Source organism: Oryctolagus cuniculus, chromosome 1, assembly GCF_964237555.1.
Source record: "Oryctolagus cuniculus chromosome 1, mOryCun1.1, whole genome shotgun sequence".
Classification (NCBI taxonomy): domain Eukaryota; kingdom Metazoa; phylum Chordata; class Mammalia; order Lagomorpha; family Leporidae; genus Oryctolagus; species Oryctolagus cuniculus.
The window spans coordinates 67536003-67563995 of NC_091432.1; positions in this window are offsets into that span (position 1 = coordinate 67536003).

Genomic DNA, 27993 nt, shown 5'->3' on the forward strand with positions numbered 1-27993 from the left:
AGAGAGCTGGCCTGGAAGAGGAGCAGCTGGGACTAGAACCAGCGCCCATATGGGATAATGGCGCTTCAGGCCAGGGCTTTTAACCTGCTGCACCACAGTGCGGCCCCACATTTTATGCATCTAGTTAGTCATTTGAAAAGCAGAGGGACAGGGTGGGAGAAAAAGAAAGAGCTCTTCCCCCTGCTGCTGGTTCACTTTCAATGCCTGCAACAGCTGGAGCGGCACCAGGCAGGAGCCAGGGGACAGGAACTCCGTAGAGGTCTCTCCTGTGGGTGTCAGAGCCCCAGCTGCTCAAGACCTCCCACGGTGAGTGGCAGCCGGAAGCTGAGCTGAGGGGGCACTCAAACCCAGACACGCCCACGTGACCTGCAGGTGTCTGAGTGGGGTCTGAGCCTCTGCCACACCTTTGCCCCTGAAGAGTGCTTCTTCGAGATGACGTATGGTTAAGATTTTTTAGTCCAGTGTGACAGTCTCTGTCTGTTAATTGGTGTGTTTAAGCTATCTACAGTTAATGAAATTATTGATATAGTTGGACTTAAGTCTGCCATCTTGCCAGATTTTTTTCCCCTAAATGTCCCATAATTTATTTGTTCCACTTTTCCTTTTTCTACCTTCATTTGGATCAAGAATTTCTGAATTCCTGCTTTAACTGAATTATTGGTTAGTTGTATCTGTTTGAAATTTTCCTCTAATATTTCCTTTAGGCTTTAAAATATGAAGATATCAGGCTTTAAAAGAAGTTTTTGACATAGGGGTTCAGATGCTGCTTGGGATGCCCACGTCCCATATTGCAGGGTCTGGGTTCGAGTCCTGGCTCTGCTCCTGACTCCAGCTTCCTGCTGCCGTGCACCTGGGAGGCAGCAGATGATGGCTCAGGTAGGTGGGTTCCTGCCGGCCGTGTGGGAGACCTGGGTTGCATTCTCGGCTCCTGCTTCAAGCTGGCCCAGCCCTGGCTGTTTCAGGCAATTGAAGAGTGAGCCAATGGATGGGAGATTTTCTCTCTCTCTCTCTTTCTCTCTCCTCCTCCTCCTCCTCCTCCTCCTCCTCCTCTCTGCCTATCTTTCAAATACACAATTTAAGGAAACCTTAATAATTTAAGAAGTGATATTGACACTTTGAGATACAACAATTTTTTAAGATTTTATTTATTTATTTGAGAGGCAGAGTTACAGACAGAGAAAGGGAGAAAGAGAGAGATCTTCCATCCGCTCGTTCACTCCCCAGATGTCTGCTATGGCCGGAGCTGAGGCAATCCGAAGCCAGGAGCCAGAGCTTCTTCCAGGTCTCCCACATGGGTGCAGGGGCCCAAGGACTTGGACCATCTTCTACTGCTTTCCCAGGCTACAGCAGAGAGCTGGGTCAGAAGTGGAGCAGCAGAGACTCAAACTGGTGCCCATATGGGATGCTGGCACTGCAGGCAGCGGCTTTACCCTCTATGCCACAGTGCTGGGCCCAAAAGGAAATAAATCTTAGAAACTATTTGCAGAGCTGCTCAGTTTCTGTATCTATCAACATTTTTGTCTGATGCTCTATTCCTGCCTGAACGTTAAAATTTCTAGTAACTCAGACTTTGGGGCAGTGATGTCACAGCTTTTTCGTCTGGGGAAAGTATTTGCCTTTAATTTAGGAAGATATTTTTTATTTCGAATAGATTTTTGGATAATAGTTCTTGTTGTTTTCTCTTCCAGTACTTTGAAGACATCATGTAACCATCTTCCAGCCTGTATAGTTACTTATTAAGCCTGCTATCGTTTGCAACTTTATTTTTCTTCTCTGATGGCACTAGAGATTTTTTCTTTATATTTTGTTTTTATTTTTTTCCAGAAACATTTTATTTAATATATACAAACTTTGGGGCCAGCACTGTGGCACAGTGGGTTAAAGCCCTGGCCTGAAGCGCCAGCATCCCATATGGGTGCTGGTTCTAGTCCCAGCTGCTCCTCTTCAGATCCAGCTCTCTGCTATGGCCTGGGATAGCAGTAGATGGCCCAAGCCCTTGGGCTCCTGCACCCACGTGGGAGACCCGGAAGAAGCTCCTGGCTCCTGGCTTCAATCAGCGTAGCTCCAGTCATTACGACCATCTGAGGAGTGAACTAGCGGATGCAAGACCTCTCTGTCTCTACCTCTCTCTGTAACTCTGTCTTTCAAATAAATAAAATAAATCTTTTAAAAAAAGATAAACAAACTTCATGCATTTCATAAATACAACTTTAGGAACATAGTGATTCTTCCCTCCATACCCACCCTCGCACCTCTATTTCCACCCTTCTTCCTCCTCCCTCTCCTACTCCTGTTCTTGCTTTTTATGAAGATCTATTTTCTTAAGATTCTATTTATTTATTTGAGAGGTAGAGTTACAGACAGAGATGGGGAGAGGCAGAGAGAAAGGTCTTCCATCTGCTGGTTCATTCCCCAAATGGCCGCAACAGCTGGAGTTGGGTCAATCTGAAGCCAGGAGCCAGGAGCTTCTTGTAGGTCTCCCACATCTGTGCAGGGCCCAAGCACTTGAATCACTTCCACTGCCTTCCCAGGCCACAAGCAGAGAGCTGGATTAGAAGAGGAGCAGCCGGGACTCGAACCAACACCCATATCAATGCTGGTGCTGCAGGAAGAGGCTTAGCCCACTATGCCACAGTGCCAGCCTACTAAGGTCTATTTTCAATGAACTTTATACACATAAGATTAACTCTATACTACATAAAGAGTTCAACAAATGGTATGAAAAAAAAAAAAAACTGTTCCTCAACAGTTGAGACAAGGGTTGTTCAAACTTTTCGCATCTCAAAGTATCAATTTACTTCTACAGATTTCATTTTAGGTGCTCTCTTAGTTATCACAGATAAGGGAGAACATATGAAATTTGTCCCTTTGGGACTGGCTTATTTCACTAAGTATGATGTTTTCTAGTTTCATCCATTTTCTTGCAAATGACAGGATTTCATTTTTTTTAGCGCTGTGTATTTTGTTTTTAAATGAAAACATATAGGGTTTTTTGATTTATTTTTTTTTCTCTTTGAAAGTTTGCTTTGCTTTTTAAAACATTGATTGTCTTGGGCATTCTTCTTGCTTCTTAGATTTGTCGTTTGATGTGTGTGTACCTTTTATTATTTTTGGCAAAACTCTTAGCCATTATCTCTTTACTATTTGTCCCCTTCTCTGGCTCCTCCTCTTCTGAGGTTCCGAGTGCACTCCTTTAGACTGCGTGACATCGTCCCGTGGCTGTGTGCTTTGGTTTGGTTTGCACTTCTGTTTTCTTCCTGTTTTAGTGTGGCTGATCTGTCCTGCCTCACTGTCAAGTCCGCGTCCGTTCCTGAGCCGCCATGGAAGGAATCCGCCACCTCTCGCTCTGGGGTTTTTGTTTCTAGGATTTCAGTTTGATGCTGTCTTTTGTTCACCTTCTCTCTCTTCCTGCAGACCCGAGTCACCTTCCCAGCAGTGGCGTTAAGTGTCCCTTCTCATAGTTCCAGCACCTAGATCATTTCGATTCTGGGCTTATTGAGGGCCTGGTCTCCGGGCATGGGTTGTGTTTTCATTCTGGATTGAGTGTCTGGTGGTGTCTACAGAGACGGAAGCAGGTGCTACCTATCCTGGGATCAGGCACGTGTCCTGTCGGACCAGTAGGGCGTGGAGTGGGTTTGGGTTTGCTTGTTACCATGGCTACCTCGTGGGCAGGACTGGAACTGGGATGCTGGGGCATTTTTCCCGGTGATTTCCCCTCAGGCTCAGCCAGCCCCGCACTGGGCCCCACCCAGGGGTCTCTCCCACATTCTTGCTCTTCCCGCAGCTCTACCCTGCTGCTGCTTGTTCCCCCCGTGCTTGCTGGGCCGCAGTCGGGGCAGGAGGTGTTCTCTCCGCTACACTCCAGCCGCAGTCTCAGGCCGGTTGGGGGCATTTCCTGGCATTCCTGCCCCTCCTCCCCGGGAGCCAAGCTCTCCCCTCCCTCTGGGCGCGTCTTGTACTGGGTGGGCTTTCCCACCCTCCTCCGCCGGTGGGGAACTGCTAGCGGTATCTGTTTTAGGTCTGGCAGAGTTCCTTTTCCCCTCTGCTGCCCCCATCAGCAATGAGATTTTGCCTGTGCCCCAAGCTGCTGAAAGCTGTGGGTGCACTGAGGGCAGCCAGGGCCTTGGCTCTGTGCCTGCCCTCAAGTAGTTACCGCATTGCCCAGGGTGGCGCTCAGGAGCACCTGCTGGAGGGCTGAGGCGAGGAGCCTGGCCGCCTGCCTCCCCGAGTTTGAGCGGCCTTTCACAGTTCACTCGGCCTTCTTATCTGCATGTGTGGTGGCCGGTGCCTCTTCCTTCCGTGCCCCGTCGCCCGTGAGCCAGTCCCTGGTCTCATCTCTTCTGGGGTGCGTGTCCCTCGATGGGGTTCAGAGCAATCTCTGATGGGCTGGAGGAAAGCTACGCTGCGTCATTTGCCTGGCTTTTTCCTGACAGTACAGGGCCGGGCTCTTTGCAGCTTTCTCTGTCTCCGGTAGCAGCGAGAACTTCCTCCCGTGTTCTTCATAAACCAAACGGCCTGGACCTCTTCGGCCGGCTCCCTCCTCCCCTCCGACGCCCTGTGATCTGGCTCCTCCTTGTTCATTCTCCAGTTCAGAGCATCATTGCCCATTGGGAGCTCCTCTGCGGCATGGCAAACCCCTCGGGAGAGGGCAAAACTGAGAGGAAAGGTCAGAGTCCCATTGGCGGGCAGGGCACGAGGGTCCCTTGAGCACTCCTAAGTTAATCCTTCCGTGCTGTCGCGTCCTCGCGTCAGGGTGGGAACTGGGATGAGACACAGGGGGCAGGCGCAGCGTTGGCCTCCCCCAGCCTCTGAGGGGCCCTGCAGCCTCCGCCCAGGGTTTTCCCGCTGCTGGAAGAGGGGCCGGGCTGGCAGGGAGAGGAGAGGAGGGCGGGAGTTTGAGGACCGAGGAGCCCAACAGGCACAGGGCTGGCGAGGGCAGGTGCGGAGCGCGGAGTCCAGGAGCCAGCTGGGGCTGCGCTCCCATTCATTCCCCTTTCTCTTCCAAGAATGGGTTCTTGCAATGGCTCGGGTGCACGTTGCCTCTTATGCACAATGCCACGCCGAGACCCCTGTGAGAGTTCCCAGTCAAGCTTCCTCTATGTGCTGGAAGCTTTTTAAGTACTTTACAGATAAAAAAAAAAGGGTCACACATCGATAACTGAGCCAGCTGGTCCGATTTCCTCGCCTGAGCTCTTTCGGTCGTGCAGTGCAGACAGCTCTCCCCTGGCCAGCCAGTGATCTGTGCCCCTCCCATACCCCTGGCCCCTCACCCCCGGGGCCAGCCCTGCCCTGTCAGCCCTCAGAGCCATTCCTTCTGTAAAGAGAAGGGGAGAGGGATCTTTGCTTCCCCACATTCCCCAGACAGTCTGGCCCCAGTGCGGGCAGCCAGGCGGAACCCCTCTGGGTGCCCCCCAGTTCTGGGGGCGCTCCCATCACAGCTCAGGAATGTGGGCACCCAAGCCCCGGCACCAGGCATGCTCGCTGGCTGTCAGCCGAGCCAGGGCCCCTGGCAGCCGACAGGAGCTGACAGAACCATCAGAGCAGAGGGCTGGAGTGGGGGTGCACGGTGGGGCCCCCATGCTGTGCTGGCGACCTCCGGGGAGACACCACCTGCCAGACTCGCTTTTCCCCTCGGAAGGCCAGGGAAGCTGGCTGTTGGCCGTCTGCCTCGCCAGTCGGCTGTAAGAAAATCAATGTGATTGGTCCTATGACCTGACCACCTGGTCTACCCCAGCCTGTCAGAGAACCAGAGGGGAAACTGAGGCTCCAACAGCACTCATTCTACCTCGAGTTGGACTCCGAAACCCTGCTTTCCAGCCAGGTCTCTGGCTCCCCATTTTCAGCCCCTGTCTGTGCTGAGCACAGCCGGGAAGGGTGGGCTGCGTGGCGGGGAAGCAGGGTTGGGGGAGGCAGGGACCTCTGGATGGCACTGGAGAGCTGGCCTCCAGCTGTTGTCCTGTCACTGGCTTGCAGCTGGGAGCTGGGCGGAGGCTGTTTCTCTTGGGGCCCAAGCTTCATTATTAGAAAGCAGGAGACTCACCAAGATCAATGCTGCTCTGTTGTTCATGCGTTTGTGCCTGAATTCCACTGGCCTAGGGTGGGGCCCAAGACGCTGCCTTTCCAACCAGCAACCAGGACCTGCTGCTGACACGGCCAGGGAAATAGGGCCCGGAGGGGCCCTGGGAGCTTCCAGGTCGGGGAGCTTCTGGGGCCAATGTCTCTGACCCATCCCGCCCCAGCTGAGCTGGCCTGAGGTTTGGGAACTTCTCTGGGCGGGGAACAGGGGTGGGGAGGGGGAGTGAGCTGCTTCCCCCCTCTCTGAGACCCCCCGCCCAACCTGCTCCTACCTGACCTTTGGCTCCCCTGGAAGCCTTTGGCAGGAGCCAGCACCCAGCCCTGTGGATGTGTGGAGCTTCCCAAGGGCCCCGGCTCCGCTGTGCCCGAGTGGGCAGGGCTGCTGTACCGGGGGAGGTGAGGGAGGGCTGGCCTCCCACCAGTGCCCTTGAGAGTGAGATTTATGTGTGCCCCGGAGTTCTGTAAAGAAAAGAGGGTGTGTGTTCACCAGGAAGGAAGAAGCCGACATTTGTTAGGAACCCATTGTGCAGCTGGCGCAGTCACAAACATCTCTGCTCGCCACCCCTTGACCCCGAAAGGTACACTTGCCTTGACGCACCACTGCGCTGGGCACGAAATCAGATGAAGGGTGTGGAGGGGACAGAGGCCAGCCTGGCTTCAGGGCACAGAGAAAGAGGAGCCTAGGGTGGGGGTGGGTGGGGGGAGGAGAGCAGCTCAGGTAGGACCTATAGGACCACAGGTGAATGTGCAGATCGCAGGTGAGTGTATAGACCACAGGTGAGCGTATAGACCACAGGTGAGTGTATAGACCATAGGAGAGTGTGCAGACCACAGGTGAGTGTAGACCGCAGGTGAGTGTATAGACCGCAGGTGAGCGCATAGACCACAGGTGTGTGTATAAACTGCAGGTGAGTATAGACCGCAGGTGAGCGTATAGACCACAGATGAGTGTGTAGACCTCAGGTGACTGTAGACCGCAGGTTAGTGTAGACCGCAGGTGAGCATATGGACCACAGGTTAGTGTAGACTGCAGGTGAGTGTGTAGACCACAGGTGAGTGCAGACCGTAGGAGAGTGTGGAGACCTCAGGTGAGTGTATAGACCGCAGGTGAGTGTAGACCACAGGTGAGTGTATGGACTGCAGGTGAGTGTATAGACCACAGGTGAGTGTGTAGACCACAGGTGAGTGTGTAGACCACAAGTGAGCGTATAGACCGCAGGTGAGTGTATAGACTGCAGATAAGTGTGTAGACCACAGGCAAGTGTATAGACCATAGGTGAATCTACAGACCACAGGTGAATGTGCAGACCTCAGGTGAGTGTAGACCACAGGTGAGTGTGTAGACCTCAGGTGAGTGTAGACCTCAGGTGAGTGTAGACCACAGGTGAGTGTATAGATCACAGGTGAGTGTAGATCTCAGGTGAGTGTGTAGACTGCAGGTGAGTGTAGACCGCAGGTGAGTGTGTAGACTGTGGGTGAGTGTATAGACCGCAGGTGAGTTTGACTTCTTTCTGTTGGCAGTGGGAAGCTGGCAAAGCTTAGAGTTAGGGCGAGTTTGGGGCCGGATCTGATTGGCTCCCAGAAGCAGAGCGAGGCCATTGAGTGGAGGTGGAGGGGAGGGGCTGGAGGACGGTGCAGGCCCCCAGTGGGCTCCTGACTGTACCCTCAAGGTCCCTGCAGCAAGGCCACATTCGCCACCTCCCGCCCCCATCAGGAGGGGGAAGCACAGGCCTCAACCTCTCCTCCGGGAGATGAACCCCGGGGGGATACCAAGGGCTTCTGGGAGAACACCAGGGCTGAGTCACGGGGATTGGAACCAGACTGGCTTAGGCCTCGTGGCTGCCAGGCCGCTGGGTCCTGGGAGGGAGAAAGGCCGGAAGGCCGGGGCCCAGCCTGGGGCAGCCAGCGTCCATCACCCCCGGCTGGCCAGGCTCAAAATAGCTTTCCCAACTCAGGGAAGTATTCTATCCCGCTCTGCTTTCCCACCAAAACAAATAAACATCCCAATCTCAGTGGGCCCAGACTCCAAAGAGGGGGAAAGGGGGCGAGCACGCGGCCGCCCGCCCGCTGAGAAGTCCAGTTTTGTCCCCTTAGTTCCTTTCTTGGGGTCAAGGCTTTGCTTCCTGACGCGAGTGCGGCGACTCCCACTGCGTCCCCGGGGGTGACCAGCTCGCTCTCGGAGGCAGCCGGCCTCTCCCGGGGGTCAGCTACTCAGACATGGTGACGCGGACAGCTGCAGGGCCGCGCACAGGGAACTGGGAAGTGCCTGACACGGCTCTGCCCTTGGGGGCCCCCCCCACAGGCCACCGAGAGGCGGGGCTGGGCTCCCACGCTCCCCGCTCCCGGGGAACACGCAGGAACTGGCGGGTAGGAGACTCTGGGCCCCGGCCTCTTCACTCCCTTTGGCCCAAGCCTTTGAGGCACCTCTTATCACCTCCCGTTTGTACAGGTGAAGAAACCAAGGACTAGAATGAACGTGGCCTGTTCAGGTTCTCACGCCCAGCAAGTGGTAGAGGTGGGATTCGATCTGACATTCGTGACTGAAGGCTGTGCTGGCATCGCGCTGGCACTGGGAGGGCTCTCTGGCGGGCAGGTGAGTACAGCAAGGAGCGCCCCTTCTGGCCCAGCCCTGGCTGTGCGGGGATTTGGAGAGTGAACTAGCAGATGGAAGGTCTCTCTCTCTCTCTCTCTCTCTCTCTCTCTTTCTCTCTCTCTCCCCCTGACTCTCTGCCTTTCAAATAAAACGAACAGAAACGGATCAACGTAAAACCGGGTAGTGGGAGCCCCAGGTCTGGGACACCCAGATCTGGACACACTGAGCAGGAAGCCAGAAGGGAGGCTGATGTTGTAGGTTTCATTGTGTTCCCACAAAAGCTATGTTCAAGCCCTACTCCCAGTACTTGGGAAGGTGACTTTATTTGGAAAGAAGATATTTGCAAATGTAATCAGTTAAAATGAAGTCACCATCCGATATGACTGGTGTCCTTAGAAGAAGAGGGAAGGAGTGGGCGTCAGATGCCGTGGTTAAGACACATCTTGGGTCACGGGAATCACAGGCTGGAGTGCCTGGATTTGAATCCTGGCTACTCCGCTTTCCAACCCAGCTTCCTGCTAACGCACACCCAGGAGGCAGCTGGTGATGGCTCAAGCACTCAGGTCCCTGCCACCCACAGGCGCCATCCAGGTAGAGTTCCTGGCTTCTGGCTTGGCCCTGGCCCTGCCCTGATTACTGTAGGCATTTGGGGAGTGAACCAGTGGATGGAAGACCTCTGTCCCTTTTCCTTTCAAATACAATTAAAATTAATTAATCTTTAAAAATTTTTTTGGAAAGAGAAGGGAAGAAAAACCTATGATTGGAATGCCCCAGTGGGTGGCGCTTTATTCCCCAGGGCCCCAGGAAACAATTGAAGCGCGACCCTCAGCCCCAGCAGGGGATGAGCTTGGCCCAGGCTGAGCAGCTCTAGGGAGAGTGTTTGCTTGTGAGGGCGCCAGGGCCAGTGAAGACTGGCTGGCCCCTTGACGGAGGTGCTGCGTGGACTGCCTGTCGCTCACAGATTTCTGGGAATTCACGCATTTGTATTTGCAAAGAAAGAGAGAGTGGTCTCCTAGGTTCTGTAGGTTGCAAATGCATTTCCTGGTTTGTCTTCCCTGATCTTTAGGGGAAGGAACGGAGTTTCTTCAATTTTTTTTTTTAAAGATTTATCTTATTTGAAAGACAGAATTACTGAGAAAGGGAGAGAAAGCAAGAGAGAGAGAGAGAGAGAGAGAAAGGTCCTCCAACCACTGGTTCACTCTCCAAATGGCCACAACAGCCAAAGCTGAGCCAGTCCGAAACCAGGAGCCAAGAGCTGCTTCTGGGTCTTCTATGTGGGTGCAGGGGCCCAAGGACTTTGGCCATCCTCCACTGCTTTCCCAGGCACATTAGCAGGGAGCTGGATCAGAAGTGGAGCAGCTGGGACTTGAACCGGCACCCATGTGGGATGATGGCACTGCAGGCTGAGGCTTTAACCTGCTGCGCCATAGCACCAGCCCTGAGGTTCTTCATCTTAATGTCATCAGAGATATCTCTTAGTTTTCTTTAGGCTTTGTACTTTTATTTTCTGCTTTCAAGAATTCTTTTTTTTTTTAATCCCAAGGTCATAAAAGAAGTTCCTGTATTTTTCTAGAAATTTAAAATACTAACATTCACAAGCATCTGTCATTCATTCTGGTATTGATTTATGTGTGAGGTGTGAGGTAGGGTTCTAGTTTTGGTTTTAAAGTGTAGATAAGCAGGCTGGCGCCGCGGCTCAATAGGCTAATCCTCCACCTAGCGGCGCTGGCACACCAGGTTCTAGTCCTGGTCGGGGTGCTGGATTCTGTCCCGGTTGCCCCCTTCCAGGCCAGCTCTCTGCTGTGGCTCGGGAAGGCAGTGGAGGATGGCCCAAGTGCTTGGGCCCTGCACCCCATGGGAGACCAGGAGAAGCACCTGGCTCCTGCCTTCGGATCAGCGCGGTGCGCCGGCCGCAGCACGCTGGCCGCGGCGGCCATTGGAGGGTGAACCAACGGCAAAAGGAAGACCTTTCTCTCTGTCTCTCTCTCACCATCCACTCTGCCTGTCAAAAAAAAAAAAAAAAAAGTGTAGATAAGCAATTTAAAATAAGAATTTAAAATGTAGGGCCCAGTGCTGTGGCTAATCCTCTGCCTGCAGCACCGGCATACCATATGGGTGCTGGTTCATGTCCTGGCTGCTCCTCTTCCAACTCAACTCTCTGCTATGGCCTGGGAAAGCTTGGGTCCCTGCACCCTTGTGGGAGACCCAGACGAAGCTCGTGGCTCCTGGCTTTGGATTGGCCCAGCTCCAGCTGTTGTGGCCATTTGGGAAGCAAACCAGTGGATGGAAGACCTCTCTCTCTCTGCCTCTGCCTCTGCCTCTCTATAACTCTATCTCTCAAATAAATAAATAAAATCTTAAAAAAAGAATTTAAAATGTAGATTGTGGGGAGCAACCCGGACTAGACTGAGTTACTGGAATTAAGACTTATTCTATGCATCTGCTCTCCCACAATATGGCGCTGGGAGAGGAGAAAACAGCTTCTACGCAGCTGCCTCCAGTTCAACCAATAAACTGTAGGACCTACTCCTGATTAGAGGAGAGCAGCGTACTCGGCATGTGGGCAGCCGAGTTAGGATTGGCGGAGGAGGACTATAAAGGAGGAGAGAGACGGCATTCACCAGGAACATCTACGAGGAACATCTAAGGGGAACATCTAAGGGGAACACCTGTGCAGCCCCGAGAAGAGCCGGCCGGTGGTGTGCCGCTCCCCTGCGGAAGTGGGGAATGTGGCCAGGGGGAACTGCCCTTCCACGGAGGTGGAAGGGATAGTAGCCAACCCGGGAAGAACCAGCAGCAAACCCGGGGAGGGCCGAGCAGACGAAAGAACAGCGCAGGGTCCTGTGTCGTTCCTCCACGAAGACGGGGAGCGACAGTAGATAAGCAATGTCTCCACAGTAATAAGTAATCCATCTTTGGATGAACAAAGTACCCTCTGTCCCATGCCTGTTCTTACCTCAGTACCGCACCGTTCTCATTGGTAGAGTTTTAGTTATTTCACTGTAAGTTTGGGTAACTAGGATAGCAAAACTCCTACCTCCATCTGGTTCTTCTGGAATAACTCGGCCATGTTTTCATTTCAAAAATGCTTAACATAGTTCATTTATATAAAATTCTCTTAAAATAATGTTAACTATCACTATTAATTTGAATGATTTACTTTAAATTTGAGTAACAGAGAAAGTGAGAGCTTGAGTTTGTTATATAGTTTTTAAAATTATTTATTTATTTTTACTTATTTGAAAGGCAGAGAGAGAGAGAGAGAGAGAGATCTTCCAACTGCTAGTTCACTCCACAAAGCCAGGAACAACTGGGGCTGGGTCAGGTGGAAGCCAGGAGACAGAACTCATTCCAGGTCTCCCATGTGAGTGGCAGAGACCCAAGTACTTGGCCACCACCTGCTGCTCCCAGGGCACCATTGGCAGGAAGCTGGAACGGGGACTTACTACGGGACACGGGTATCCTAACCAGCCGCTTAACTGCCGCAGACACCTGCCTCCTCCACATCTTCAATGCGGCCTTCTCTGCGATTACAGCACAAACGGGAGACTAACACGGACTCATTCCGGTCCCCCACTCCTCAGACCTCGCTCACATCCTGTCAAGTCTCCCAGAAACGCCTTCCACGCCGAGGGGTCCAGTTTAGAGGCGCGCGCTGCGGTCCCACTGCCGCTGCAGGTGACGCCGCGTCCTCCCTGCCGGGACGCTGCTCCTCCGTCCTCTGTGCTTTTATACAGAGATGGCTGGAAACTCCATGACTCGGTCGGCATCAAACTTCTTTTTTAAAGATTTATTTATTTATTTGAAAGTCAGAGTTACACAGAGAGAGGAGAGGCAGAGAGAGAGAGAGAGAGAGAGAGAGAGAGAGAGAGGTCTTCCATCCGCTGGTTCACTCCCCAATTGGCCTCAATGGCTAGAGCTGTGTCAATCTGAAGCCAGGAACCAGGAGCCTCCTCCGGGTCTCCCACGTGGGTGCAGGGTCCCAAGGACTTGGGCAATTTTCCACTGCGTTCCCAGGCCATAGCAGAGAGCTGGATCAGAAGTGGAGCAGCCGGGACTTGAACTGGTGACCATATGGGGTGCCAGCACTGCAGGCGGCGGCTTCACCTGTTCCACCACAGCGCCAGCCCCATCAAACTCTTGATGTATTCTCATGTCACCAGGAGCTTACAGCTTCCTATTTATTCAGTGCGTTATAATCGGTTACCCTCATTCTTTATTTTGAGTTCCTAGTCAGACTCCTAGGAGTCCCTGCAAGCTGACTCCTACATCCTTCCAAGTCCCCAGCACTCACTGGCCTGTCCCTGCCATCTGCAAGGCGAGTTGTTCCAGGCTGGCTCTGCGCTGCTCCTGTTCCCATCTGGTAACCAGGCATTCTCTAAGGAAATGCAAGATGGCAATATTCTATCATTCTTTATTTGTTAGCTAGAATTCCTTCATCCAAAACGCCAATGGCCTTTCACCAGCTGCCAGTTCGTTTCCTTGAGCTGTGGTTCAAATAGCAAGTTCAAGATAAAGGAATCTTTCACTTAACTCACTGGTTTTCCTAACAATGGGTTCATTTTCTAGCCTTCTCCAAAGTGATCGGAAAAGCTTTTTCAGTATTACTGGGAGAGTATTAATTTGATTTATCTATGTCAACCTATTTGTCATTTGCCATTTTTTTAGTGGAAAGTAAAATAGCAAGGTTTATTAAGAGAAGAGACATCCATAAGAACGGATGGGCACCTCTCCAGACAGGACCTGAGAGAGAGTGCCCAGTTGCTCAGACTGGGGGAGAGCGAGGTTACATGGTTGAGTGGAGAGAGTACACCTGGGCAGGCCAGGCAGGCGGCTCAGCAGAGGCAGAGGGCTGAGCGCGCAGTCCGGTTGAGGCCGGGGTTTTTTAAGGGGATGGGCCTTGCCTTCCCACCTCTTCTCCTCCTGGAACAAAGGACTTTTTGGGTGTAAATACGAAAAATTCCTATCTGAGTTTTCCCTCTGAAGTTCTCAGACGGAGGAAGTCTTCTCATTTGCCATTTTTTTTTAACGATTGACTGATTTTTTTTTTTTTTTTTTTTGAAAGGCAGTTACAGAGAGAGAGGGAAAGAGAGAAAAAATTCTTTCATCTCCTGATTCACTCCCCAAAGCCAAGAGCCTGGAATTCCATCTGGGTCTCCCACATCCCTTGCAGGGATCCACACACTTGGGCCATCCTCTGCTGCTTTCCCAGGTGCATTAGCAGGGAGCTGGATTGGAAACGGAGCAGCCAGGACTCAAACTGCCATTCATGCGGATGCCAGCGACGTAGGCGGTGGCTTAATCCGCTGCGCCACCACGCCGACCCTTTGCCATTTTTTTTTTTTTCCCACTAATGTTCAAATTGTCTCATCTTTGGGGCCATTGGGAGCCCGTTTGGGATCTAAACTCTTCTATGTGAATCCAATCACGAGGAAACGAACGCAGGCTGAGCTTTGCCCCCAATGCAAGGGTCACTGGGAGGTGTGCTGGGCTGCCGGGGAGTGTAGGTCGGCTCCGCCGAGCTGGGCGCTGCAGCAGCGAACCGGGCGCATGCGCGTCTCCGTGTAGGGCTCCTCTTACCTCGTTCAGGGAAGCTTCGCTCAAGGCTTGGCACACCTTTAGTTAGACGCATCGCAAGACACTGTTTTCATTGCTAGTGAAAGTCATATCCTTTCAAAAGTTCATTTTCTACCCGGGAAAGCAATACCTTCTGGAAGTGGAAGTGATTTGTGTTGATTTTTTTTATCAAATTGCTGAATTCTTTTACTACGTCTAATCATTTTTTTTAATACTTATAATCTTATTTATCTCTTTTCTTAAAGTTTTTTTCCCCTAGAGCTTCTAATACAGTCAGATAGAAATAGCAATAGGAGATATGCTTGTCTGATTCCTGATTTTTAAAAAGAACACCTTTAAATGCCAGGATTTGAGAAGATGTTTGTTATAGGTTTTTTGGTGGATAATTTTAGAAAGTTTTTTTCTATTATTTGCTAAATTTTCTTTTTGCTCATAAATGGATGTTGTATATTTGGACTAATTATCCAATTTTCTTTTAATCTGTTAATACAATCCAACTCCCTTACCTGTTTCTCTAGTGTTGGACACATGGTGTGTGAAGTCCTGTCTCTGGGATTTCTGGAGACTTGCTTTGAGGCTCATCGCAGCAGGCAGGGGCCATCGGTGTGTCGGTGGCCCGCGTGATGGCACGGTGGGTTAAGCCCCTGCCTGTGACACTGGCATTGCAGGTGAGTGTTGGTTCCATTCCCACGGCTGCTCCTTGCTGGTGCCCCTGCCACCCACAACGGGCGACCTGGATGAAGGTCCAGGCTCCTGGCTTTGGCTTGGCCTGGCCCAGCCCCAGACATTGTAAGGCTTTTGGTGAGTGAACCAGCAGGTGGAAGATCTATGTGTATGTGTGTGTGTGTTTGTGATTCTGCCTTTCAAGTAAAATAAATAAATCTTTAAACAACAACAACACCACCTGGTGTGTTCTCTGGTCCCTGGGCTGGGGCTCTGTACGCGTGCATGGTACCCATAGGGCTGCCGCCATCTCCCTGAGGGTTTCTGTCCGCTCCACCTACCCCAGCCCACTGTGTGTCTATTGTGTTACAAGGCCGTCCTCATGCGCAAAAGGCTCATCAAAAACGTCCTGGAAAATATGCACTAGGGAAAAAATTCATGCACGGATTGTGATGCTCTTACACCAAAATGGGCTTATCTTTTCATCCTGTTTCCCCACGAACTTCTGAAAGAACCTTTGTACGTGTTTCTTGACACGATGCCATTATGTATGAAGGAAGTTGTAATCATTTACGTGAAGTCCGTTCTGCCTGCTATTAATATGGCTACACCATAATTCCTTTTAGTTTATATTTGTCTGGTGTCTTTTTTTTTAAAAAAAAATACTTATTGATGTATTTGAAAGGCAGAGGAGGGGAGAGAGCTGGGACTGGACCAGGCTGAAGCCAGAAGCCAAGAACTCCATCCGGGTCTCCCACGTGGGTGGCAGGGGCCCAAGGACTTGGGCCGTCATCCACTGCCTTCCCAGCTGCACCGGCAGGGAGCTGGACTGGAGCGGTGCAGCAGCGTGGGAGGCAGCAGCTTCACCCTCTGGGCCACAGCGCCAGCTCCCGACTGCTGTGTTTTGTTTCATCCTTCGGTTTGCAGCTTTCCCGAGCTCTTCGAGCTGACCCAGCTGGACAGCCCTTGCCATGTGGTCACTGCTGTATTTCTGCCACGGCACATTGTAGGTGCTCAGGCCCTGAGCCACTGTCAACCTCCAGCCTCTTGGAGGCCCGCTGGGGCAGTGGGGCGCCAGGAAGGAAACTGAGGCCTCTTCTGGGGGCGGGGCCGTATGTCACCATACCCCCTCGTCTGGAGGGCCTGCGGGACCTGGGTTTTCCTGAGAAAAAGCATGGCATTTCCAGAAAGCCTGGGCTGAGAAAACCCTAACCTAGTCTGAGGCCACGGACCTGTTTCCTAGAAACTAGATGTGAGTGAAACTCGCCCGTGCCCGAGGCACAGCGAACGTTTCCTGTTTTTCCTCCGTGAGCTAATAAAGCTGTTTCCTCCGCGCGCAGTGTGGCCGCCAGGAAGGCCCGCGCTCTCAAGGCCTCGGGCCGGCGGGGCCCCGCCATGCCGAGGAAGTGGCCTGGGGAGGAACTTCCTGTGGGTCCGGGCTGTCAACCTGCTCCCGACCGCGCATGCGCCCCGGCCTGGCCCGGCCCGGGCAGCTGCTCCCGGGCCTCAGAACCCTCTCTCTCTGTCCCCTGGCATTTTCCCAGGGCTCTGTTCCCAGCCAGAGCCTCATGGGCCTGGTCCCACGGCTCCCAGATGCATCCTCTGTGGCCTCGCCCCGAGTTCTTCCTGGGGTTCCTGGGGCTCCCCCTCTCCTGTTGCTGTCACCCTCCCTCAGGTTCTCTAGCAGGGCCCTGCAGCCGCCGCCAGCCACCCTGGTCTCGGGTCCCTCCCAGTGTGGGCAGGGAGAGCTCTTGCCTGGCCGTGGCTCTGGGGCCCACTGGCTGGGAGGGTCTCCAGGGCAGAGACCGCCCACCCACCTCCCTGCGCTCCTGATAGCCAGCTCCGAGAGGCCTGGGAAGATGGCTCAGGGACCTTGGCTGAACAAATGAATGAATAAATGAATGAATGATTCTGCAGGCCCTTGAGAGTCTTCTCCAGGCTAACACCCTGCCTCCCAGCCCCCTCCGCCACCCCTCCCGCCTGGCTCTGGTTTCCAGAACCTTCTGCCGGCCACCCCAGCCTGAGCCTGCTCCAGGCTTCCGCCTTCTCCCCCATACCTGGAACCCCACGGCAGACTCCGACCAGGTCGCTCCTCTGAGTGCAGGGCCTTGCGCTGACGGCGGGGCCCCAGCTGCCATGGGTACTTCAGGGGTCATTTGGTCTGTAGTCACCCAAATCCCTAGAGAGCGTCAGGTGGGCTGGGGCACAGGGGGCAGGGCCAGGTGGCCATGGACAGGAGGGCCGTGGGCCATCTGTGCAGGGAGCAGCCCTGCCCAACAGCAGGCTGAGCACAGGGCCCCAGGATGGTATGTAACAGAAGAAGGAGGCCAATGACCCTGGCACCCATCCACCACACATGACCTAAGCAAAGGGCAGGGTGGGGAGGCTCAGGCACTGGGGTCAGGGAGCCCTGCACTGCCGACTGTGTGACCTTGAGCCTCCGTTTCTCCTTCTGCAGAATGGGTGTGATGAACCCCCGGATGAATGCACACTGCCCTGGGCGTATTCTGGGGGACTGGAGCTGGGGGCGCTGGAGTGTGGGGCAGAGGTCAGCTCTGCCCAAAGCCTAGGGCCTCCTCCGAGACACAGCCTGGGGGGAGGGGCCGAGGGCTAGGTGGAGTTGGGGGCAGAGGGGCGAGAGAGGCAGAGTCGGAGTTGGGCATCTTATGTGCATGAAGCCATAAAATGCTCAGAAGTGGGTCCAGCGCATCGCCCCACGGCCTTACCTGGAGGAAGCGGAGTCTCCGGGGGCGAAGAGCCGTGTCCAGGAACTGTCGTGCTTGGGCCCCTGGCCTCGCCCTGAGTGGGGAGCTGCAGCCAAGGCGCATGGTGGCTCCCTCCATGCTCGGCTCCGGCAGGGCAGGGCAGGGCAGGGCTCAGGCCTGCCTCACTCGTGTGCACCTCCAGCACCCAGCCAGAGCTGGCCCGGAGCAGGAGCCAGGAACCGGCTCTCTGAGGGGTGCCCTGAGGACTGGCAATGTCTCCGCCGTGCAGAGAATGTGGAGTGTGGTGCCAGGCGTGGGTCCCACCTGGGCCCTGGGGTTTTGATGTGTGTACGTGTGTGTGTGTGTGTGTGTGTGTGTGTGTGTGAAACTTACCATGTGGCCCTTTCTGAGGCGTGACTGGCGTGCGCGACATCCACACAGTTGTGCAACCCCCCCCCCCCCCGTTCCTCTCCATCTTTCATCATCCCTGACTCCGGGCCCTTAGTTTGGCCCCTGCGCTCCCTTTGCAGCACCTCCTTTCCAAGTCGGAGAGGGTGCTTTCTGCCTGCAGGGTGCCGTGCGTGCTGGGAGACCAAAGGAGGCGGCGGTGGGTGTGGGCCACATTTCCGGGTCCAGGGGACACCGCCAGGAGTGGCTCCATTGTTCCCACGTTGGCACATGTTGGGCCCACAAGGCAGTCCTCCAAGCCGAGATCGTGTGTCTTGATAGTGAGAATTATGGTGCAATTGTAACTGGGAGCAGGCACGGAGCAGAGGAGCCAGGCGGGCCGGGGAGCTGGGAGACACAGCCCTAAATCCGCTCGTGACTGAGTAGCTGTGTGTGGCCGTGGCCAAGTCCCTGCTCCTCCTGGGTCCCTGCTTCTTGCTTATTCCCAAGAAAGGTGCAGAGCCTGGAGCCACCTCTTCCTTTCCTTACCGACCCTTCTGCTCGCCTCCCCCGGCCCGGGGCCATGAGTGTGAATGCCAGAGCAGCTCCAGGGGCCCTGGCTTCCTCTCATTCATTCATTCATTCATTCACCCGTGCACTCGTGCTCTTCATGCATGCTGCCTTCCAGGGGCTTCCAGGCCCGTCACGGGCCTACTGTGGGAGCTGAAGCCCCGGTCTGCAGTGTGGACGAGCCGCAGCAGGCAGGCCTCTCCTCCCAGCCCCTTCTGCAAAATAGGGCTGAGCAACAGCAGCCGCCGTGCGGTTGTGGCAGTGCCGGGGAGGAGCTGCGCTCCGTTGCCTGGTGAACGTTCACTTTGACCATGAACGGCCAAGGGGCTGGGGTTTGAGGACCCCACCAGAAAGTGCTGTGTCTGGGCGCCCACCCCTCCATCAGCCGCACACCCCCTAGCACCTGCTGGAACAAAGCCCGGGGCAGGCCCCGCAGCGCGTGTGTGAGCCTCACCGCGCTGCTGTGCACAGGACTTCTCGAGAAGCCAGCAGATGCTTATCTGCTCGCCAGCTGTGCTTCTCAGAAGGGACCCACTGCCGGGGAGCGCAGACCTGGGCCCGGGACTCCGAGCGCAGGGCCCGGGCCCCTCCCTCCAGGTCCACCTTCTCACGGGTACAAGAAGGCGAAGCTGCAAGCTGCCGGCTCTGTACGTGTGCATGGTGGGGGCACGTGGCCCAGAACTGTGACCCCAACAGGGATGGGTAGACGGGAGGACGGAAGCTAAAGTGAGGACCCTCTGGCTGGCTCATCTCCCCCATCCCCCATCCCCAAGCACGCGTGCGCGCGCACACACAGGATTTAGGTCTTATATCTGCAGTGCCCATTTTACAGATGTGAAGGCTGGGTTTCAGAAAAGCGATGCCTGTTGCCCAACAGCACACTGCATTCCTGCACTTGTGGCCTCCCCCGGCCCCCGCCATCACCTCCCAGCCTCTCTCCCTTTCTGAGAACCCATCCTCCCCCCCGCCCTCTTTACCAATCCATTCTCCAACCTCTTCCGGATTTTACCTGAAAAGCAGGGAGCGAGGAGTGTGCACCCCCGGTACAAGCCAGCAGGCCGGGACTTCCTGGGTGATCGGTGATCCCCACGCGCCCATAGCCACCGCTGGGGATGTCTCTGCTCGCCTGAGCACAGCCTAGGTACAGCCGGGGTGTGGGGCTGGGAACAAAGCCTCTTTGTTCCGTTGTCTGCCCCAACCTGGCCCCACCCTGAGCCGGGGGGGGGGGGGGGATTTGGCGCTGGCCCAGGGCAGTTGCACCCCCCCCCCCAGCCTAGGCCTGCTGGCGAGGCAGTGGAGTGGGTGGATCTGCAGACTTCACATGTGGGCCCTCTCCCCTGGGAGCTTATGAGCAGGCCCGTTCACCCAGGACCCTAGGGGTCGGGGCCCGGGCATCAGAACCTCCTGGAAGGCGCGGCCCCCTGGCCACGCTGCAGTCCCGGCAGTCACAGCGGGATGGCTTCGCCTGGACAGTAACTTACATTGCTCCTCCCCACGCTCCAGCAGAAAAACAAACAACAGACACAATCTGTCCACGTGGGCAGAGACAATAGGCAAGGTGGGTGAACCGAGGTTCACGGTGGCCTTTATGGCCTAAGCGAGGCAGGGGAGGGAAATCGGACGGGAGGAGAGCGGAGCTGGAAGCCGAGTTTGGCCAGGTGACCCTCCTGGGCCCCTGCCACGCCGCAGCCGCCTCCCCAGCCCATGCTCCCTGGAGAGCTGAGCCCCTGGGTCGGCCCCTGCCCAGCCCTCCCTCAGCCCTTCCTCCTTGTGCTCCACCTGCCCGTGCATACCCGGCAATGGCCACTGTCTGTCAGTTCAGGGGCTCAAAGCGGAAAGCTGCATGCAAGCCGAGCCCGGTGCTGCCCCTCTGTCCCCGGGAGCCTGGCGCATGCCCTCTGCAGCTGCTGAGTGCCCCCAGCTGGGGGAGGGGCGGCTGTTCCACTAGCAGAGCACACACCATCTTTTCATTAAAAAAGCACTTATCTGAAAGGTAGAGTGATGGGGGGGGGGCGTTCACCCCAGATGGCTGCAATGGCCCGGGCTGGGCCAGGCTGAAGGCAGGAGCGCAGAAGTCCCTCTAGGTCTCCCACGTGGATGGCAGGGGGCCAGGCACTTGGGTCATCTTCCACTGTTTGCCCAGGCTCAGTAGCAGGGAGCTAGATCAGAAGTGGAGCAGCCGGGACTCACACTGTCACTCAAATGGGATGCCGGCATCTCAGGCAGCAGCTTAACCCACTGCGCCATAATGCCGGCCCAGCCAGCATCGGTTCTGGTCACCTGCAGGGGCCCTGTGCTCCACCATTGCTGGCTCCTGCCTCAGAGCTGCCCTGCGAATCTGCCTTCTCTTCCGTGCCGGGAAAATGCTGAGCCCCTCCCAGGGACCTTCCCTACCTGCCCCAGTGGCACCCACGGGAGGCTCAGGCCTGACTCCCAGGCCGGACTGATGCCAAGCAGGGACCCGGGACAGAGCCCCGTGCCTTTCTGGGCCTTGGTCTCCCCACCTGCATAGTGGCAAAGGTGCCACCTGGCTGAGTCTCAGGTTCTGCTGGCTGAGTGAGAAGGCGTGAGTGGAGCTTGTGTGTTCAGGTGCCAGGAGCGGGCTGAGCCCGGGGGAGCTGGACGGGTGGGAAGGGAGCAGCCCGAAGCAGCACCTGTAGCCTGGAAGGCTCAGAGAGATGAGCCCCGGTCCTCCAAGATCTCTCTCTGCCCCAGGTCCCTGCGGCCTCGCTCCTGCTGTCCTCTGCAGCAGGGTTCTGGCCCGGACGCCCCCTGCCTCTCCCGTGCTCCGGGGCAGCTTCTTTCCCTGGCCTGTATTGCACAGTGAGGGCAAGGTCTGCTGATGGGATGCTGGGGGGGGGGGGGGCTTGATGGAGACAGAGAGGAAACCCAGATATGGTCTCTAAACCAGTACATTCTCAAGCCTACCCCCAGCCTGGCCTGCGAGACCCTGCAGGCCGGGGGGCAGCGGTCCCAGGGCGGGGGCCGACTCTGGCATGTCCCCACACTCTGATACCCAGTGAGAGCCCGGTGCAGAGGTGCTCAGGGCCTGCGCTGTGAACCTGGGGCTGGGGGCGTGGCCAGTGGGACTTGCACGGTTGTGCCTCAGTTTCTGCATCTGCTCAATGGTGCTGCCTTCTCAGTCCCCTATTCAGGTTGGGTAGCAGGGCAGTGTGGCAGGGGGAGGAGCAGAGCGTGGGCTGGGGGGCCACACCAGCCATCGACAGGGCAAGGGCAGGGAGAGGCAGGCTGTTGCTCCCTACCAGCAACCCACCACCTCCTGCTCCCCACATCCACGTGCCGGAAGTGCCTGGGGGCCTTTCTCTGGATGGGTCACCCACACTTGGCCAGCCTGGGGCCCAGGAACATTGGTGAGGTCAATAACCCTGGAGTGTGTGTGTGTGTGGGGGGGTCCTCCTTCGCTGGTCTATGCCTGTGGGGTGGGGTACGGGGCTACACCTTCCCAGTGCTGGGGGTGACTAGACTCCCACTTTGCTGTGTGACTCTGTGCAACTTACTTGCCCTCTCTGAGCAGGCACGTGCCTCAACCCACCAGGAAAGACAGTGCTTGCCTCCGGGGGTTGTTGAGAGGGTAAGATGGTGTGGGACACTCGGTCCTGGGGCCTCACCTGGCAGTGAGTTTTCTAGGGAAGCCAGCAACCTCAGACAGCCCAGACCTCTCCAGCAGTGCTGGCCAGCTCAGTAGCCATTGGCCTCGCACCACTACAAGCATTTGAAAAGTGCCTATTGTGAATGGAGGCGTGCCGCGTCAGCTCCGCGCCAGATCCCAAGACTCCATATGCAAAGAATGCAAAATGTCTTGAATAATTTTCAATGCTGAGGGCAATGTTGAAATGGCATTCTGATAAGTCAGGGTAGATAATTAGAGTTTGTGTACCCGCTTTTTACTTTCTTGGCTCTGCCAGAGACATGCTCTAGAGTATATGCCTTATATCCTATTTTCTTGGATTTGCCACCCCTGAACTCATAAAGTCCCCGTCTGGGGCATCTCGCTGGTGGCTCCTGGGGAAAGCCGCCTTTGGGACTTCTGGCAGCCACCGAAGAATGTCTGCCCCCACCAGGCGGAACCCACTCCTGCCCCCCTGCACACACGCAGCCGCCCAGGGAGCTGCAACTCAGCCAGGGGACCTGCCCCCACCCCTGAAGCCAAACCCAGCTGTGTGGGGGCTCTGTGTGGCCACCGTGCAGCCTGGGGTCACATTTTCAGATGAAGAGACCGAGGGTCTTAGAGAGAAAGTGACCCACCCAAGGCTGGCGCTGGGGGTTCGTTTCGGGGCCACGTGGCTTTGCTGTGCCATGTGGTACTGGGAGAAGAGCAAGGAGGAGGAAATGGGTCCGGGATGGCGTGAGAACAAGTTGAGCTCACAGGGATGGCCCTTTCCCACGTGTGGCTCAGAGCCTTTGAAAGCAAGTGTCCACAGCTCCTGTCCTGGGCAGGGGTCCCCTAAAGCAGACCCCAGCCAAGGCCCCGGGTGCGGGGGCTCCTTCGGGAGGTCTCGGCCCCACACTGTGCCCTGGGCCCATCCGGGGCTCTGGAAATCTATACGCAACAGTGACCGCGTGGAGGGAAGCTCGGTGTGCAGCCAGAGCCGGCCGGCTTCGTGAAGACGGAGTGTTCCTCAGCCAGGAGCGACGGCTCGGCGGCAGCAAGCGGACGTGTGCAGGAAGGAACGGGGCAGTGCACGGAGTCTCCCCTGCAGGGGGTGCGTGGGCTGGGGCTCCACCAGCAGAGACATCGCTAGGAATTGGCTTGCCCGGGCGGGGGCTGCCCAGGCCAGCCCAGCGTCTGAAGCACAGCGCCCCGGGAAGGGCGGCCGGGGCCCCCTGGCACGAGTGGGTGCTGCTATTTGCACCTGGAATTTGCCCTTCCACAGGGAAGCCTCAGCTCTGCTCCAAAGCCGCTCCCCTGACTGACCCAGGCCCACCTGACAGGCGAGGCGGACCCCCGTACTCAAAGTCAGCCGATGGGAGCTATCAACTTACCTGCAGAGCTGCGCTTTGTGAGTGTTGGGCTGAGGGCTGAGCCAGCCAGGCTGACGCACAAGACCGACGGACGGTCACCGGATGGGGTGCTGGTGCCAGTTTGTTGGAGGGGGGGCTTGCAGGGCCTGCAGCACCCAGCTGCACCTCACTGAGGCCTGAGGACCCCTCCCCCATCGGCAGGTGTCAGATGGGGGTGCACTTTCTCTCCTGCGGCCTTGGCCTTGGCCCTATGTGCATCATCCCCAGGCACAGGGCCTGGGCTGACGCATCCCGGCCTCCTGGGGCTGCTGGGGTGGGGGGGATGCCTGGATCTCATCAGTGACCGCACTCTGACTGGGCCCCCCCGCCATCACGAGACTTTCCCTGCCCAGCAAAGGCCAGGCACAGGCTGTCCTCCCCGCGGTGTGTCAGGCTGTGATGCGCTGTGTTCCTCCGAGCAAGTCCCCGCCCGTCTCTGGGCCCTCTGGCTTTCACTGGCTCTGACGCAGGAAACGCTTAATTATGCGGCTGTCTCCGAGGATCACAAACCTGGGAGCTTGTAAACAGCCCATCTGCTACTCGTGGCTGAGCAGGCTGGGGAGTCCCTGATGGTGGTCTCTCCCACGCGGCACCCAAGGTGGCAGGGGCCGGCTCGGTCTCCGCGGCTGCCCAGCGGAATCATTGCCAAAGCTGCCCACCTCCTAACCCCATCACACCGCGGGTTAGGGTGTCAACACAGGAAGGGTGGCGGGGCTCAAACACTCGGACCACGGCCCCGGTGTCAGCCTCTGGGATTTGGGACGCAGTTTGTCCACAGCCGGCCTTGGGTACACATGGGGTCGGGCTGAGTGGCAGGAGCTGGAGCCCTGCTGAGGACGGGGGCCTCCGTGCCCGGGGTCTGACCCCCCTCTGCTTGTCCCAGGCCTGTGCCACCAGACGCAGGGATCCCAAAGGGTCCACCCAGAGGCCCAGTACCTGGAACAAGGCAGGCAGCAGTGAGCAGGGAAGAAGGGAAGACGGAGAATGGAACAGGGGGTGAGGAGAGGGGGCAGAGGGAGGGAAGGGAGACGGAAGGACAGATAGACGGATGGAAGGGAAGACGGGGGCCAGGTGAAGAGGAGTGAAGGCATGGAGGGGGCGTGGCAGGCGACAGACACACCCTGGACGGAGCCCTGGTGGTCTCCAAGCCCAGCCCCTCTGCTGGTGGAGAAACAGGGGCTCGAGGAGGGAAGGAGGGTGCGTGAGGCGGCAGGGAGAGGAGGGGACCAGGGCCTCTGAGGCCCTGCAGCCCAGGAGGGTAGGGGCCGGAGAGCAGGCTGGGGCCTGGGCCAGGCGCTCCTCTCCTCTGGTGGGACCGCCGGGGCTCTGGCTGCGCCAAGGCTGCCCACGGCCGGCGCATCTTACCAGCTCCTGCTGCCCTGAAATTTTCTCAGCCTCCTTCTCGCTCCACTTGGCACTGTCTCTCTGCCGCCCACCACCTCTGCTTCTCCCTGGCACCCCCTCTCGCCGCTCTGTTGAGTCCTCTTTTGGGGTTAGGACCCCCTGGCCCCTGTTGCTGTCCCCCCAGCCCTGGTTCCGCCTGCCGCAGTCCCCTTGGTCTCCTCTGTCTCGCTTTGCTCCGTCTTGGTGCCCCGTCTCACTGCTCCCTTTCCAGGTCACCAAGGCCCCCGGGGGCTGTGCCTCCCCTCCCCCAGCCCTGTCTTGCCCACCTCTGCTAACAATTACTCTGGGCTGGGCTGGAATCCTCCCGGCCCAGACAGCCCCACGGCGGCACATGGGGCCCAGATGCTGACAGATTCCTCGGGAAAGTAACCGCTCTGGGCAGGATAACAGGGGCCCCGGTGGGAGGGGGGGTGTGGGGGGGGAGTGGGGGCCAAGCCAGGCCCAGAGCAGAGACCTACAGTCCTGCGGCTGCTCTAGGGCCCCAGAGCCAAAACCCACTCAGGAGTCTGGAGCCACTGCCGGGGCTGCTGATCGCTGAGCAGAGAGGGCCGGGGCTGGGGGCAGCCACAGGCAGGGGAGCAGGGCATTGGGCATGGAGCTGCCCCGACTTCCAGGCCTGACTTCTCTGGGTCCCCAGAGCTGGGGCAATAGCCCCAAGGACCCGAGTCTGGGTTCCCGGCCCAGCTCCACCCTTCTCTGCTGTGTGGCCTCGGGCAAGTCACTCAACCTCTCAGTGCTTTGCCCAGAAACCAGAAAGAGCTGTTGAGCCTACCTCTGGGCAAGTTCATGGGTGAAGGCGTGCGAAGCTCTGGCGGAGGCAGGCCCTACTCAGCATCAGCCTCCCCAGAGAGGCCGTCCCCAGCGTGGGGTTAAAATAGCCCCCCGCCCCCGCCCCTCCCAGCCTTCCTGCCCGACTGGGACTGGCCTGGCTTTATTTTTCTTCGCAGCACTGTGACTACTTGGGATGTTCTGTGTTTGTTGATTTGTTTGCTTCCTCCCCCCGGAATGTCAGCTGTGTGCAGGCGGGGACCCGGTTGCTTCCCTCGCGGTTGCTGGGCTGTGTCCCACCGCCTAGCACAGTGCAGACCGAACCCCATCCCTCCAGGCCTGGGGAACATCTGGTCCTGCCTGGACACCCATGGCTGGAACTCGAAATTCAGTGAATCTGTAGCAGCTCCATTAAAAAAAAAAATTTCTTTATTTGTTTAAGAGAGAGGGAGAGAGAGAGGGAGAGTGAGAGGGAGAGAGAGAGGGAGAGAGAGAGATCTCTTCCATCTGCTGGTTCACTCCTCAAATGGCCGCCATGGCCAGGCTGAAGCCAGGAGCCAGGAGCGTCTTACAGGTCTCCCACGTGGGTGCAGGGGCCCAAGGACTTGGGCCACCCTCTGCTGCTTTCCCAGGCACATTAGCAAGGTGCTAGATTGCAAGTGGAGCAGCTGGGACTCGAACCAGCGCCCATTTGGGGTGTCAGTGTTGCAGACAGCGGCTTTACCCATCCCACTGCAATGCCAGCCCCAGCAGCTGAGTTTTAAGTTGCTAATTGTGTGTGGCCCATGAATGATGGCGTGGACACCCCTGCGGCCCTCGACAGACTCAAGGTTCCCCGGCCCCGGTAGAACTCGCAGTGTGGTGCGGTGCAGTGTGGACAGCATCTCGGTCCTCTTTTAGATGCCGATGTCCCTGGACACAGCCTCAGATGTCTCCTGGAGGAGGCGACACCTGAGATTCCTTAGGGTGCCAGAGCTCCTCTGTGGGGCCTCCCCCGTCCTGCTGCCACCCCAATGGGCTGAAGCTGACAAGGCTCGCGGACTGAGGGCTCTGCAGAGACAGAACAGAAGACCCTGAGCCACACGCTGGCGGCTGCCCCGCCGCTGGCAGCCAGGGGACCCCCACAGGAGCCCCACCTGCCTCAGAGGCGAGTGAGCTGGGCAAGGACAGGGCAAGGGAGGATGGCTCCAGGGTCAGGGCAAACCCCAGCTCTCATGATCTTGAACTACAACTCTGCTTCATGGGCAGGGAGACAAGGGAGTGGGGCCCCCATGGCCACACAGCCAGTTGAGGCCAGAACCTCAGCCTGGGGGCTGCGTGAAATGAGCCAAGGTCACAGGATGGGCAGTTGTGAGCGGGCAGAAGGAGCACTGGGATGTGGCCGCATAGCCAGAGCCCGTGGCATCAGGAGGGCCTTCGTGGCCCCACACTGGCTTTTGCCGGCTGAGAAGGCACCCCTGGGTAGGGGAGGTTAATCCTTCCAGGGCAGGGAGGTAGGTTTGGGACCTGCTGGGGAACCCTGTGGTTGGGACCCAGCTTGGGGTAGGGGTGGAGGAGGGGGAGAGAGGCCCAGTGGAAGGATTTGGAGCCAAGGACTTAATACTCAGTAGGAGATCTGGGGACCCGGGAAAGCTCCCTGGGGGGCTTTGTCAGCACCTCTCTGCATCCCCCCTCCTTGCTCCCCACGCTGGGCAGATGTTATCTGGGGGTGCAGCCCTGCCAGCGGGGGTGCAGGAGCCGGGCCTGGGAAAGCTGGCCATCAAAGCTGCCTGGGAGATTCCCTCCAGCCCGTGCCGCAGCGAGCACACAGGGTCACAGCGGCCAGCTAAATATAGGGACACTTGGAGGTGGAAGTGGTTCCTGCCAGCAGCAGGGGGCTGGCCTGTCCCTTCTCACGGGGCCAGGGCCAGGGCTCCACAGGAGCCACTTGCTTGTGAGGTTGAGCTGGGGTTGTCCTGGGCCTGGGGCTGAGGTTAGCTCTGAATTTATTCTTTACTTCCAACCATTACCCACTGGACTCTTACACTGGACTAGCACGCGTGCTCGGAGCTCAGGCTCAGAGGCGCTCACTCTCAGGAGAAAAATGCTTTCTTGGTGAGGCAGCCTGGCCAAGGGCTGTGGAAGGTGTCAGAATCCAAATGGAGCTGCAAAATAGCTAATTAAAGCCAGGCGCTATGAAGGAAGGGTTCTCCTGCACAAGTGCCCTAGGGCGACTGGCACAGAGCCACG